The 16107-nt window shown below is 36.1% G+C and overlaps 1 long non-coding RNA gene across 1 annotated transcript in view; it reads right to left on the bottom strand.

The window, feature by feature from the left end:
* Positions 1-16107, bottom strand: part of LOC105479626 (uncharacterized) — a 191020-nt gene that overhangs the window by 138229 nt on the left and 36684 nt on the right. The window contains exon 2 of the long non-coding RNA XR_011621167.1: positions 14194-14324. This is a non-coding gene — a long non-coding RNA (uncharacterized lncRNA). The remainder of the gene's footprint in view (positions 1-14193; positions 14325-16107) is intronic.

Raw genomic sequence — 16107 nt, forward strand, 5'->3', positions numbered from 1 at the left:
ATAGTCACACCCTATTCCCACCTTCCCCCAGCTCCTAGCAATCTAAGGTACTTTCTATTTGTATATATTTTCCTTTCACTTAATGTTTTCAAGCTTCATCTATGTTTCAGGAGGTGATAGTACTTTATTCCTTTTTACTGCTGAATAATATTTTATTTTATGGGAATACCACATTGTACTTATCTGTTCATCAGTTGATAGGCATTTGGATTGTTTCCACTGTTTGACTATTTAGAATGTTGCTATGATTTTTTTTTTTTTTTTTTTTTTTGAGACAGTCTTGCTCTGTCACCCAGGCTGGAGTGTAGTGGCACAATCTCAGCTCACTGCAAGCTCCACCTCCTGGGTTCACGCCATTCTCCTGCCTCAGCTTCCCGAGTAGCTAGGACTACAGGCACCCACCACCAGCCTCGGCTAATTTTTTGTATTTTTAGTAGAGATGAGGTTTCACCATGTTGACCAGGATGGTCTTGATCTTCTGACCTTATGATCCACCCACCTCAGCCTCCCAAAATGCTGGGATTACTGTGCCTGGCCAAATATTTTTATTAATAGTTTTTATTTGGACATATACTTTAAATCATGGGTCTATAACAAGGAGTAGAATATTCTGGGTCAGACAGAAACTCTAAGTTAAAATTCTGAGGAACTGCCAAAATGTTTTCCAAAGTGACTGAGCCATTTTAAAATCCTACCAGCCTTGTATGGTGATTCCAATTTCTTCATGTTCTTGTCAACATTTGTTATTGTCTCTCTTTCTTGATATAGCTATCTTAGTTCCTTTATGCTGCTGTAACAAAATACCTGAGACTCAGTAATTTGTAAACAATAGAAATTTATTTCTCATAGTTTTGGAGGCTGCAAAGTCCAGGAACCTGGGCACTGGTAGATTTAGTGTCTGGTAAGGCCCTGTTCCACTGATGGTGTCTTCTCATGGTAGCATCTTCAAATGGAAGAAGACAGAAGGACAAAAAAAGAGCCTAAGGTTTTCCTTCCAGCACTTTTATAAGGCACTAATGCATTCATGAGGGCAGAGCAATCACAATGTAATCACTTCCTAAAGGGCCCATCTCTTAATACCACCATAATTGGGGTTAGTTAAGTTGCAACATGAATTTTGAAGGGGACATATTCAAACCATAGCTTTGTCCTAGTAGTTGTGAGGTAGTATCTCACTGTTGCTTTAATTTGCATTTCCTTAATGGCTAATGAGGGTGAGCATCTTTTCATATATTTATTGGCCACTCTTTTATCTTCTTTGCAGATATGTTTGTTCAAATCTTTTCTTCATTTTTAAGTTGGATTATTTGTCTTTCTATTATTGAGCTATAACAGTTTGTTATATATTCTGGATACCAGTCCCTTATCAGATTTATGATTTGCTAATGTTTTCTCTCTCTGTGAGTTGTCTTCACTTTCTTGATTGTTTCCTTTGAAGCACAAAAGCTTTTAATTTTGATAAAGTTCAATTTATTTTTTCTGGGTTTTTTTTTTTTTTTTTTTTTCCTGCAACTTGTGCTTTTGGTATTATTTCTAAGAAACCATTACCTAATTCAAGGTCACAAAAATTTAGTCCTACTTTTTCTAAGAGTTTTATAGTGTAAACTCTTACCTTTGGGTCTATGATCCATTTTTCAATTAATTTTTGTATATGGTGTGAGGTATGGGGTTTAATGTCATTCTTTTGTATATTGTTCCATTTTTTGAAAAGACTATCCTTTCTCCAACTGAATTGTCCTGGCATACTGGTGGAAAAGGTACTAACCAAAAATGTAAAGGTTTATTTCTATAATTTCTATTCTATTTCATTGTTTTAGGGTTGATGGCCTATGCTAGTACCTGTCCCCCACAATGTTCATTTTCTTACCAAAATAGTTGAGAATTAAATTCAACCCTCAAAGTCAGCAGAGGTATTTTCTTAGTTCATTTTGTCCTGCTATTATAGAATACCACAGGCTTGATAATTTATAGTAAAACAGAAATTTATTGGCTCACAGTTCTAGAGGCTGAAATGTCCAATATCAAGGTGCCAGTATCTTGCAAGAGACTTCTTGGGGCACCATTCCATGGTGGAATATGAGAGGGTGAGGGAAAGAGAGCAAGAGAGGGCTGAACTCATTCTTTTTAAGGAACTCAGTCATTGATGACAGCATTAATCCACTCAGAGGACATGCCCTCATAGCCTAATCACCTCCTAAAGGTCACACTTCCCAGTGCTGTAGCACTGGGTATGAAGTTTACACCATATGGTTTTTGGTGGGACAAATTCAAACCATAGCAGATTATTTTCTTCCTGTTGTTGGCACTAGTATCCAGACACAGTCTTGAAAATTCAAGCAAAAAAATTCATTGTGCCCTTTTCTCTTTGTATCTATCTTCCTTCATTTCTCTCTTGTTGCTGAAGTATATGTCTTTGTTTTAGGTTTAGGATTATTGTTGTTGTTAGAAATAGTGATTTACGTGGTCTCCTTTATTATATGTAGATTCTAAACTGTTCAAGGTAATGAATTTGATTGCACCCATTCTCTGTTGATATTGACTTTGTACGTATCAGCTTTTACAACCTATCTGTATTCAGATAGGTTTCTTTTGTATCAGCAATATATTAATATTTTAAAGAAGTGAAAAAGCAAGATTTACTGTGAATGTTTTAAATTTAAATATAATGTAATTAAAAGACAACTGAAAAGACCTGAAAATTTATTATTATCGTTTGTTGTTATAATGACAATTAATGAAGATACTTATTGTCCCATTACCATTCTTTAAATATTTCTAATTCTAAAGGACTCCAAAGCTCCTAGAAAGCTTTATGAGTTCATGTATTAGCCCAACAAATATTTAATGGGCACATCCTATGTGGCTAGTATTGTTTTTAGTACATAGGATTTATAAAGATAAATGAGGCATAATCTCTCTTATGAAACAGGCCTGCTAGAAAAGAAAATTTCATACTTAAAAAACTGTAACACAGCCAGGCACACTGGTTCAGGCTTGTAATCCCAGCTACTTGGGAGACTGAGGTGAAAAAATCACTTGAGGCCAGGAGTTTGAGACCAGCCTGGACAACATAGTGAGAACCTGTCTCTAAAAGAAATGAAAAGAAACCATAACGAAAGTGATGTGGACTACTGAAAGACACAAAAAGTACTAAGGGAATTGAGGCAAACTTGAATTGTGGCTGGAGCAAGTGAGATAAGTGAGAGACTATAAGTACATTTAAAGAAAGAGGTAAAATAATGAAAGAAGTTTATCTAGAATTTATCTCCCTCTAAAATATTATGCCTATAAATCAAAGTAGTTCATCCCATTTATTCCAACATTCCTCCCTCTTTCTCTCTCTTATTATCTCTTTTTCTCTTCTACCCTTTCTCCCCTCTCCCTTCCTCCACATTTCTTACTTACCAGGAACCAGTCTGGAGTAGAGAAAGAGAGAAAGAGGGTACAGTGATTGAATCAAGCTGATTGAGCATGTGTAGTGATGGTGACATCTTCATGTTAATATGAATATCATCATCTTTTAGTCATTATAACCTCAGCCTCAAAGTACTTCATTGAAAATACTGCCGGGCGCGGTGGCTCAAGCCTGTAATCCCAGCACTTCGGGAGGCCGAGACGGGCGGATCACAAGGTCAGGAGATCGAGACCATCCTGGCTAACCCGGTGAAACCCCGTCTCTACTAAAAAAATACAAAAAACTAGCCGGGCGAGGTGGCGGGCGCCTGTAGTCGCAGCTACTCCGGAGGCTGAGGCAGGAGAATGGCGTGAACCCGGGAGGCGGAGCTTGCAGTGAGCTAAAATCCGGCCACTGCACTCCAGCCTGGGTGACAGAGCGAGACTCCGTCTCAAAAAAAAAAAAAAAAGAAAAAGAAAATACTGAGGATTTTAAACAATCTGACAAACAGAAATGGATCCATGGACTAGATTTTTGTCTCTCTCTGTTTTTTTTGTTGGTTTGTTTGTTTGTTTGTTTGTTTGTTTGAGACGGCGTCTTACTCTTGTCCTCCAGGCTGGAGTACAATGGCGCCATCTCGGCTCACCGCAGCCTCTGCCTCCTGGGTTCAAGTGATTCTCCTGCCTCAGCCTCCCAAGTAGCTGGGATTACAGATGCCTGCCACCATGCCTGACTAATTTTTGCATTTTTAGTAGAGACAGGGTTTCACCATGTTGGCCAGTCTGGTCTTGAACTCCTAACCTCAGGTGATCCACCCTCCTCGGCCTCCCAAAGTGCTGGGATTACAGGCATAAGTCACCACTCCCAGCCAGATTTTTGTCTCTCTTAAGCCTCACACCTCAACTAACCTTTGAAAAGAGTTATTCAGCCTTTGATAAAAATGCCAAAACCATTGGAATTAAACTTCAAATTACACAGATTTTTTAACTGTGGAAAACATGGGAATTGCTAAATTACTATTTTAGCCCATAACTTCACTCACTGAATGCAGCTAAAATAAAGCCAGATGAACTAATTTATACTTTAAGCACAAAGAAATCAAATGCATATTGATTAAAGTTTAGAAATACTGCTGTAGTACTTCTGACCATGTAAAGTAAGAAATTATTTTTACACATAATGTGGACAACCGAAGAATGACTTAACACCTTTCAATTTTTCAACCTAAAAAAGAAATAAAAGATTACTTCTTTTCCACAAGTTAGAAAGTTGACAATATTCATGTTAAATATTCTATTTATCCTCCTTTTTAAAATTGTGGGATGGGGAAGTTGGAAAATGGTAAATTATTTATGCTGTCAAAGGTTATTAGAATACAGCATTTGGAATTGGTGATTCTGAGTGCAAGGAATAAGATATTACATCACACTTGCCAGGAAATGATCAAAAAACTCTTAAGCTACAGAGGCTATTGCCATATTCACTGATTAACAACTTAAAAAAGTAAATGTGTGTATGTTTTTAAAAGTAAATGTAAATGTAAATGTGTGTATGTTTATGTATGTGTGTGGTTGTGTATGTGTGTGTAGGCCAGAGAGTAAATAAAAAGAACACCAAGGCTTATTTTGAAAACAATGTATTAGATATGTTAATTATACAAAGGAGCATTTATCCAAAAAATATTATTTTATGCCTGTTTTCTACATATGTATGTACACATGTGTAAATATTTTTAAATTTCACCTAGGAAACTTTTATTTGCCATGATTTTTTTCTCAAACCTGTGAAGAACAATCCTTTTTTTGTTAAACAGCTCATTCTTTATAATAAAGGACATGACACCCTTACAAATGATGTTTGCAAAGTATTTTCAGGCAAAATTAAAGTGTTGTAACTCTATCATTAACATCTCATGCAAGGCAGATGGGTTTCACGTGTTAACAATGTATGGCAGACTACCTTGACATTGATTTGAATGGAACCTCAAGGAACCAATAAGGATTCCTGTGCTCTTTGTACCTGTCTCTCACCTCTCCTAGGGCCTTGCTCCATCAATTATTTGTGCTGTGTCTTACACATTCTTCACTCAACCCACAAAAACATCAAGTCTCTCTTATTCTAAAAATTTCCATTCTCTCCAGTTCTATTCAATATAGTTACTCATAATCTCTGCCAAACTTCTTAGAAAATATAGTGCATTTTCATTTATCCTATACAAGTCCTCATTGAGATAGAGAGTTCTAGCTGCCTATCCAGTATCCACACTCCTGTTCTTTGTACCTAACTGCTCGCTGATCAATGCCCAGCTGAAATACTTTATTTCCCAGTATTTCTGACCACTGTTGATGTTCAATGGGTTCCAAGCAGAAGTTAGGTGAACTTTAAAAAAAAAGTGTCATAAACTAAGTTTACAATATTGGCATGTAGTTTCTTGCCATTAGTTCTTTCTCCTTCCTCCTGTCTGGAATACAGGTGCAGTGACTGGAGCTCCAGCAACCATCTTGGACAATGAAAAAACCTTCAAGATAACAGCCACAGCGAAACACAGTGGAGTAGGAAGATAAAAGAGCCTGAGAACTGGATAACCATGGAGTTCCACACCAGCTCTCCTGATTCCTTTCATGAAAGAGTGAAATGAGCATTTATTTACCTTTTCGTTTTGCTTCACTATTACTTTGCTGAGTTTTTTTTTTTTTAAGTTACCAATACTCTCTTTTTTTTACTTGTACTTTGGTTTCTTTTATTTATTCATATACCATTGAATGCATGTAAACATTCATATAAGTCATAAACTATGTAAGATTAGATAACACAATAGCCCCCACCCCAATTTGCAGGAACTATTTTCCAAGACCCTCTATGGATGCCTGAAACTGCAGATAGTACCGAACCCTATATATACTGTTTCTTCCTATACATACATACCTATGATAAAGATTAATTTATAAATTAGGCACAGTACTCTTGTGCTTTGGGGACATTATTAAGTAAAATAAGAGTTACTTGAGAACAGTCATACAATACTGCGACAATTGATCTGATAACCAACACAGCTACTAAGTGATAATGGACAATGCCAGACAAAGGGAAGTCAAGTCCCAGGAGGGACAGCGTGGGACATTGCAAGATTTCATCTTGCTGCTCAGAATGATGCACAATTTAAGATGTATGAATTGTTTACTTCTAGACTTTTCCATTTAATATTTTCAGACCACAGTTAACATGGGTAACTGAAACCGTAGAAAACAAAACTGTGGCTACAGGGGGACTACTGTGTTATTTAAAGCTTTAAACTTTAGTTTCAAAAAATATACAACATTTTAAGAAAATGTAGTTCAGTGCATATACCATATTGATTTTAATTGGTTAATCTTCTACATACATGTTTATCTAAGAAAGAATATATGTAAGAATTGTATGGAAGTGCAGTTGTTTTCTGATTTTATGACTTCTGATAAGCTTAGGAATTTCTTAGATAAGAATTATTTCCTAATTATTTTTAATGTCTTGCAGTCAAATAAAGTTCACAGAAATGAATCTCAAGTTGATATTAAAGGAAAATGCAATCATTGTTAATATTAAAAATTCATCAGAAAAAGAAATATATTTTAAGATTTTATGCATACACAAATTATTATTTTTATTTGAGTGAAACTTAATTGATACACTCGTGTGCCCCTCAATCTCTAAAACCTTTTTTCATACTTTTCCTCCAACAAAACTCCTCTGTTAAAGGTCTTCAGTTAACTCAAGTTGCCAAATTCAAAATTTAAATGCTGAATCCAATAGCCTCATGTCATTTCTCCCCTACTTTCGATCACACAAACCGTTCTTATTGTTTTTTTTTTCATTGTTCACTCCTGGATTTTCTCTTACTCCTCAGATCAGTCTCTTTCACTTTCATTAACTTTTCTCTTCTAGCTCCCTGTTAAGTATTAGTTTCCTATAGACTATGTCCAAATCCAAGCACTTCTTCTTACTATGTATCTCATACAATGCCTAAACTTAACTTCTTATGATGACAATGCTTCCAAAACTTATATCTTAATCTGGACATTTTGCTTGAGTTCCACATTCATGTTTTATAGCTCTTGTGGCCCCACAAATATATCCTGTAAACAAATTTAGATGGGTGTAAAAGTCACCATCATTCCCTGAGAGTCTCTCACCTTTTAGACTCTGCTGTGCTCCATGACTTGGTCAGGGAGGAGCAGTCCACTGAAAACAGCCCACAATATCCTCACCCAAGAGGAAATGACAAAGATAAAAGACTTGTGCCTATGAGTGAAAGCTCTCTGTTTCAAGTAAGGAAAGTTCAAATCTACCTGGTTTAAGTGAATAAGGAAACACACTGACTCATATACCTGTAAATTTCTGGAATAAACTAGGGGCAGTATGGTTTGACCCAGTAGTTTAATCATTGTCTTCAGGAATACTAATTTTTCCTCTCTACCTCTTGGTTTTGTTTTGCACTTCACTGGCTTCTTTCTCAATTATATTCATCTCAGTGGTAGCGAAGATGGGCAATAGCATATACAAGCTTATATTTAACAAATTTAAGATTTTTAGTGGGAAGAAATTTCTTCCCCAATAATTAAAGCAAAACTCAAGGAATCATTCTCATTGGCTTGGGTCAGGTCACCTGCCCCTAAGTGATCATTAAAACTTTCACTACCTCCCTTCCACCCAAATTAGTTGGCCCACTGATCTGGACCTCTTGATATTGTGATATAATAAGAAATATATAGTTGGGCTTCATCCATAGTTCCTGGCACAAAACTTCTAAAACCCTTGTATTTTGTTATAATACTTGGTCTTTATGCCCAATTCTGGACACAGAGCTTCTAAAACCCTTGGAAGTTTCTGAGAGATAGGGGTCAAAGGACCATCTTTTGTTATTCATAATAAGCCTCTTTCAACCATACCTGACTTTCTGCTAATAAGATGACTCTTGATGGGCTTCTAGATAGCTTCAGCATGAGAGTTTGTTGCTAGAGGAATCAACCATTGATTAGAGGGTTGAAACTTTCAGCCCCATCCCCCAGCCTTTGGGGAGATTAGAGGGGCTGGAGATTGAGTTAATCACCAATGATCAGTGATTTACTCAGCCATGACTACATAATGGACATTGCATAAAAACCCTAAACAGTGGAGTCCCTGGTGTGACTGAGCCTTTAAATTGTGGGAGCTGATGCTAATTCCAGGTAGCTAGTGTCACAATTGAATTAATTTGTAGGTCACCTAATTGATGTCCTACAGTTGGAGAATTGGTTGTTGGTATGAGGAAAACCCCCATACCTTTGATATGAGAAGAAGTGTTCTGTGGATAGAAACAGATTCTAGTAGCCCCACACCTATTTTCCTTTCTCTGCCCTCCAATTCTGCCACTTCAGAGTGCCTTTTTAAAAATTTTTATAGTCACACTTTGGTGGCTGGAATCAGCCAGAGTCTGCAGTGTTATTCAGGCAGGAGCCCATAGTAGAACTTGAGTGGGTCAGATTCCCATTGCTCTCCTTGGGTGTACTCACTGACTCTCTAGCCCATTCATTGTGGTAAACCAGATGCCTGCAGAGTTCCAACAATCACACCTATAGGTTTATCCTGGGCCCTGGAGCCAGCTTCTGGAGTCCATGAGGGTGACCTGATTCCAAGAGGGTGGCCTGGTGAGCAGATTATACCCACGGGCTAGTAGGGTAATTCTTTTGTGGTTATCGAGTAAAATTTTATCCTCAGAATGGTTCAGAAATACTGATTTTGGGTGACTTTTTTACCTTGACTTATAAGTCTCTCACTCTGCAGTCTGTATTTTCCATACTTTTTTCACTCTGAGCTTTTTCTCATATAGTTTTTAGTAGTCTATCTTCCAACTCTCTAATCTTTTCTCCTACTCTATCCAATCTGCTGAAGACCCAACTATCGAGTTATTAATTTTATTTTGATTTTCTGTTCTAGAATTTATGTGTGATTTTTCTATAGATTCTAGTTTTTTAGTGAAATTCTCTATCTTGCTATTTTCTCAAATGTATTAATAACAGTTATTTAAAATCTGTGCCTGATAACTCCAATATATAAATTAGATATATTTGATATATTTCTGGTGAATTCTTTCTCTTGCTTTCAGTGACTTGGTCTTGTTTTCTGACACATTCAATAATTTTTTATTGAAAGAGAGACATTGTGTATTAAAAAATAAAAACAAAAACAAAAAAATAAAGTTTCAAAGACAGTATTCTTTTCATCCAAAGAGGATTTATTGTTTTTCTGGCAGGCATTTAGAGGAAGCATGATTATTTCAAGCTGTGTTTAATTCTCTGTAAAGCCTGTTCTATTTTGATTTGAATTTACTTCCAAGGCATAATGTTTCAAAAGACTTAACTAAAAACCAGAGATATTTAACAGGACTCTTACCCAAATAAACTTTCCTAATAATGAGATATAAATATTCTATACACAGTTCATAAGTATAAAGAATAAAATAAAATGGCAGCAGAAATATGAAAAATAAACAGAGACACTAAACTGAAATAATAGAATAAGGAAGATAGTAGACTAAGATCCCTAAACAGTATTCTGGAGGTGCTTTTGTTTAAGTGAAATTGGAATAAATACAAGGAACAAGGATTTGAAAAACTTCACTTCAGTTCTCATTTTTTTATTTTTATTTTTTGGGAGAACGAGTTTCGCTCTTGTTGCCCAGGCTAGAGTGCAGTGGCGTGAACTTTGCCCACTGCAACCTCTGCCTTCCAGGTTCAAGCGATTTTCCTGCCTCAGCCTCCAGAGTAGCTGGGATTACAGGTGCCAACCACCACGCCTGGCTGATATTTTGCATTTTTAGTAAAGACAGGGTTTCACCACTTTGGCCAGGCTGGCCAGGCTGGTCTCAAACTCCTGAACTCAGGTGATCCACCCACCTCAGCCTCCCAAAGTGCTGGGATTACAGACATGAGCCACCGCACCTGGTCAGTTATCATTTTTATTATTCTCTGTCTTTTTATTATTCTCTGTCATTTTATTATTCTCTGACTTTTCTCTGTCCTACGAGAAAGTCAGTTACTTGAACATAAGATTAGTATCCTAATATTTTGTAAAGTACTGGAGTGAATGAATAAATTAAGGAAATACATAAACGAATAGTAATAAATGCTTTTTCATATATTTTAGTTTTCTCTCTCACACTATACAGATTGTAAAAAGTAAATATTCTTGGGGAGTGCACATAAATTAATACTTCTGTAGAGCTCAAAGGTTTTCATTACTTTCTCTTCATTTCATGTGGTTCATAAAATTATGCAGAATATTTATTATCAACAAGTAATTCATAACATTAAAAAAAGATGAGAAATGTCATAAGAAACCCCCAAATTTTTCTATGTTCATGTAAAGGAAAGCCGGAGTCATTTTCTAGCAGGTTATTAAAAGCCTATACATATATTGAGAACTAAACAAGATATTAAATTTGGGGAAAATAGAACACTTTAGGGCATTAAGAAAGTAAAATACTAAATAAAATAAAGAATTAGAGTTGAGTAATTATTACAAAGTAAAAATCAACAATTCCTAGGAAGAGAAATGCAAAGCTTTAATCATTAATGTTTTTATAAAATTATAAACTATAAATACTATGACATGATTATTCTGTAAATATTTAAAAGATCGACCTCTTGTCAATCTAAAGTTATTTTTAAAGTTTTTAAATAATTATTTAAAAATTATTTTTATAATTTATACAAATTTTCCCCCACTCCAAATTCAGAATTTAAAATATTTCAATATATACTTTTCCTTCTATAGCAGTATTAGACCCTTTGGGGAAGCAAAGCTCACAGAATATGATAAAGTCTTCTAGTAATTGTTTTCAGTCGGTGTCACTTTCTCAGACAGAACCTGAAGTGTGTGTGACCTTTGGCATTAAGCACTTTCTTTAAACCCTTGAACCTCTCTAAGTCTTACAACTCACATCAGGCATGCTTAGTAATGTCAGATAAAATATCCTCCTGAACCACTAAGTAGCACTACTTATAATTAATGGTGAATCTAAGTAAGCTAAGTGACCATTTTGCAAGTAAGCTAAACATGTTATCGGAAAAGAAAAATCTTAAAAAGAAAAGTTAATATCTTTCTACCTTTCTTTTAATTGGATTTGTTTTTCATAACATGTGTACCTGAAATTAATCTGGCAGTCTATGGCCAAGTTTTATTTTGACAATATCATAACCTCAATTTCAAATAATCTTTTCTCATCACCTCATTCTTATGTGTGTGTGTGTGTGTGTGTGTGTGTCTACACATAGAGCAGAATGTGACTCATGAACAAATATCCACTTAATTACACCAGAAATGAAAAACAATGTATCTAGGAAAGATCCAGTAGACAACAATGTCAATCACGAATGTTACTATCGGTATAATCATGACATTGCTGAAGATTTTAAAGGAGGTGAGAGTTCATACATTGTGAAATGTTTGTTTATATACTGCGTATTTTAAAGGTTTACCATATATGACCATATAATGCCATGTACTTTATTCAACTCTTTGTAATCATGTGTGTATAATCATACTAAATCTTCATTGAGTATCAGGAATTAAAATAGTCTCTGTCCCTCAAAAAAATATACCATATCAAAATACTATGAACTAAGATATGGGTGGATACATAGATAAATAGATGTAGTCAGACATAATTTTACGGCAAGCAGGTCTTAAATAAAACTACCTTAACTAAGATATTCTTTTCTTTACTTTTTTCTTCCCTACCCATCTTCATCTTCTCTATACTCCTGGCTATGGCTTAGATTCTGTCTTCTAAAATGATACACTGACTTCCTAACTCCCAGTACTGATGAATGAAATCTTATTCAGAAACAGGGTCTTTGTAGATGTAATCAAGTTAAGATGAGATTATTCCCAATTAGAGTGGGCCCTAATCCAATGTGTCTGGTGCCCTTAGAAGAGGAGGTAACCACTAGGAGGAGAACCACTCTATGATGACACAAAGACACACAGACAGAGAGGGGAGACCACCATATGGGAAGATGGAGGCTGAGATTGGAGTTGTGGTGAGACAAGCCAAGGAACACCTTGGGCTACCAGAAACTGTAAAAGGTGAAGAAGGATCTCCCTCAGAGGCTTTAGAGAGAGCACGGGGCACTCAATTGTCTAAACATCCTCTCCTCTTATTCCTTCTCCTCATTTTTAATTAATAGGATTTAGTTTTAGAGTACTTTTAGGTTTACAGAAAAATTGAGCAGAAACTACAGAAAGCTCCCGTACACATCCAGTCTATTTTCCTCTTGCCCCCACTTTCCCCTATTATTAACATCTTTCATTAATGTGGTATATTTGTTCCAATTGATGAATTGATATTGATATTATTGTTAACGTCAAACATTTACATAAGGGTTCACTGTGTTGTACAGTTCTGTGAGTTTTGACAAATAGAAAATGCCATGTATCCACCACTACAGTATCATACTGAATAGTTCCACTGCCCTAAAAATCTGTGCTCTGCCATTTGTCTCTCCCTCTTTCTCTCCTTCAAACCGCAGCAACCACTGACCTTTTCACCATCTCTATAGTTTTGTTCTCATTCTCTTTAAAACTCACTCCAATTAAGGTTTTATCTTCAAAACTCTTCTTGTCAAAGCCATTGTTGCCAAATCCAAAGTTCAAGTCTTAAATATCATCTTATTCAATCCATCAGAGCACTTGAAACAACTGACCTCTCCCTATTTGTTCAAACCCATTCTTCTTCACCTTGTCTCTGAACACCAATTTCTGGGGTGTCCGTCTATCTCATAAACAAGTCTAATTTTTATTTGGCCCCTCCTTATCTTGCCAACTTCTAAAGTTTGGAGTGCCTGGAGGTCTTCTGACTTTTCTTCAGTCTATTCTTGCTCCCAAAATAATGTCATTTAGTCTCAGTCTTTAAATACCATCTATTTTCAGATGACTCAAAAATGTATACCTCTAGCTTAGAACCTCTCTGCTAAACTCCAGATTTTTGTATCTGACTCTTAATTAGATCTCTCTATTTGGTTCCCCAGTAGTTATCTTGAACTCAGCATGTTCTAAGGGGAATTCTTTATTTCATCACCATCAGCAGCAGCAGCCCCTTTCTAAATTCTACCCTTCCAAGAGCTTCTCTCAGGTTTCTACTTTGTAGTATACAACCTCTCTATTCCATATTCTGTATGGTTGCTCAGACCGAAGAATTGGAATAATTCTTGACACTCCTCCCACCTCATATTAGCAAATTCTATTGGCTCTATCTTCAAACTAAATTCAGACCCCAGGCATTCATCAGCCCTTCTACCACCTCTGGGCAGTCACAGTCATACTTTTCAGGACTATTGTAATAGCCACCTAACTAGGCTCCCTGCCCCTACTCTTTTCCCCTATTCTGTTTCTAGTATAGCTGTTAGAGTGATCATTCAAAATATATGTGAATTAATGTTTCTCTTCTGCTTAAGCCAAACAACAGATTGGTTGTTTCTCTTCTGATTTAGCCAACCAATGCCATTGCAGCTTAACTCAGAAGGAGAACCAAAGGCCTTATCTTGGTTTCCTAGTTTTACTGTACTAACCTATCCCCGCTCCAGCCTCATCTCCCCATATTTACCCCTTCATTTGCTTCACTCCAACTCTTCCTCTTATTTAAGATCAAAATCCAAACTTCTTACCATGGTGTCTACAGGTTTTCTGAGTTTTCCTTCTAGTGCTTCCTGTGCTCTCTTCCTTCACTTGGTGCCTGCCATATAGGCCTTCTTGTTCTTCCTCAAATATCAAGTTCATCTTACCTCAGGGCCCTTGCACCAGCTGCTGCCTCTGCCTGGACTCTCTTTCTCCAGATAGCTGGACATCTTGTCTCCAATCCTTTCAGGTCTCTGCTCAAATGGCACTTTTATCAGCAAGGCCTTCCTTCTTCATCCTATACAAAATAACACCCCCACTATTACTCTTCACTTTTCTCTATAGTGATCAATGCCTTCTGAAGAAGCATTCCCTTGTTTATTTTCCTATCTCATCTCCATAGGTCTGAGGGGCCAAGAAAAGCTTTCCTGAGAAAGAGGTGCTTTTGCTGATACCAGAGGAGAAGCAGACTGACAAAACATGGGAAGAACATGTTTTGTTCTTCCTGACACCACATTCCAGGCAGAGTGGTGAGAAAGCATAAGGCCTGAGACTTAGAAAAGGGAGACACAGGAAATATCTGTTATAAAGGAGCATGGAAGTCATGCTAAGGATTTTTCATTTTATCCCAAACACAATGGAAGATTTAAGGAGTAAGATAATATGACTAGAATTGCATTTTGAGTAAATGCTCTTAACTAGTCTGAATATAAGATTGAATGGAAGCCAAGGAAGCACAGGAAACCCAGTGAGGGCCTCTGGCAGATGCAAGTATATCACGTGTCAGCTCCTGAGATATGCCTACAATAGTATTAACCACCAATCTCCAGCAGCATCTAGGTCCAGATTTCTTCTTCTACTTATATTGAGATAGTTATGTTTTCACTTGGTTTAATATTAGATATTTCTAGTATCTTAAATGACTTTAAGTCCAGAGTTAATTGTCCCATGACTCATTTTTAAGTGTGCCATCAAAGTCTTATCTATAGTTGGTAAAAAAAAAAAAAAAAAAAAGTCAAACTCCTCACACTTTGAATGTGGGGAGTAGATGAAGAAATTGCCCCATGATCCCCTCAAGAGCATGTCCTGCTGTTTTAAAGAGAAACCAGTGCAAGTGGTGAGAAAAACAGTAGCATATCTTTCAACTGACAGGCATTTTGCTGTGAATGTATTCATGTCTACAATTCACAAAGAGAACAATTTTTTCTTACAGAATAACGATGTCCATGAGATGGGGCTCTAATGGGATATTTTGGTGGTGAAACAAACACTTATAAATTTCCCATTTTTTTCTAAAAATGAAAGTGACAAAATCATACCTTATGTTTTTGATAATTTCACTTCTATTGCTTTTAACTGACAACTATTTCTGTAATATGTACAGATTATTGCTTTCAACCTCATATATACTTTTTTCAGCCCTCTGCATCTGAGCTTAGTCTGTCATTTTTTAAAACCATGAAATGGCCTACAGATTATCTGTGAGAGACTGGTTCATAGTAACTGAACCAGTAACAGCCTCATCTAGTAAATGGTTTCATTTTTAGAAGCTTAGCATGTGATAGTAAGTGCAAGTTGTTTTGACTTAGTAAGAAGCAAGTTGAATTTTGCCTTATCCTTATGAAATTGTATGTTAAAATTATAACTTCACATAAAATTCTCCTTATACATAATAGGCATGAAAAATTCTGAGTATATAATATTTTGGTTTATTGAGTCTATGTGTATGTGCGTGTGTGTGCGTGTGTGCATAAAATTTATTTAACAGGTATAAATCATCTTTTATTCCACACTTAAAAAATGAAATGTAAAACTTCTGTAACATGAGAAAGTTAACTATGTACATAAATTTGATGTATGTGTTAACCAGTCTGTGAAGAGTAATAATACAAGATAATTGACTCAACTGCCAAAACTACACTGATTGAAGTTTAATATTTATTAAACATAAATTGGTTAATATATCTTTTAATATTGCTGATTGTCATGTGAAGGGCGATGAAGAGGCTATCTACACCCTCAACTATTTATCCAGAGCTATTCATTCAGCAGTTACCTGTTTTGTTATGAAGCAAAATTTC

The sequence above is a fragment of the Macaca nemestrina genome, chromosome 3 (assembly GCF_043159975.1).
Source record: "Macaca nemestrina isolate mMacNem1 chromosome 3, mMacNem.hap1, whole genome shotgun sequence".
In the NCBI taxonomy this organism is placed as follows: domain Eukaryota; kingdom Metazoa; phylum Chordata; class Mammalia; order Primates; family Cercopithecidae; genus Macaca; species Macaca nemestrina.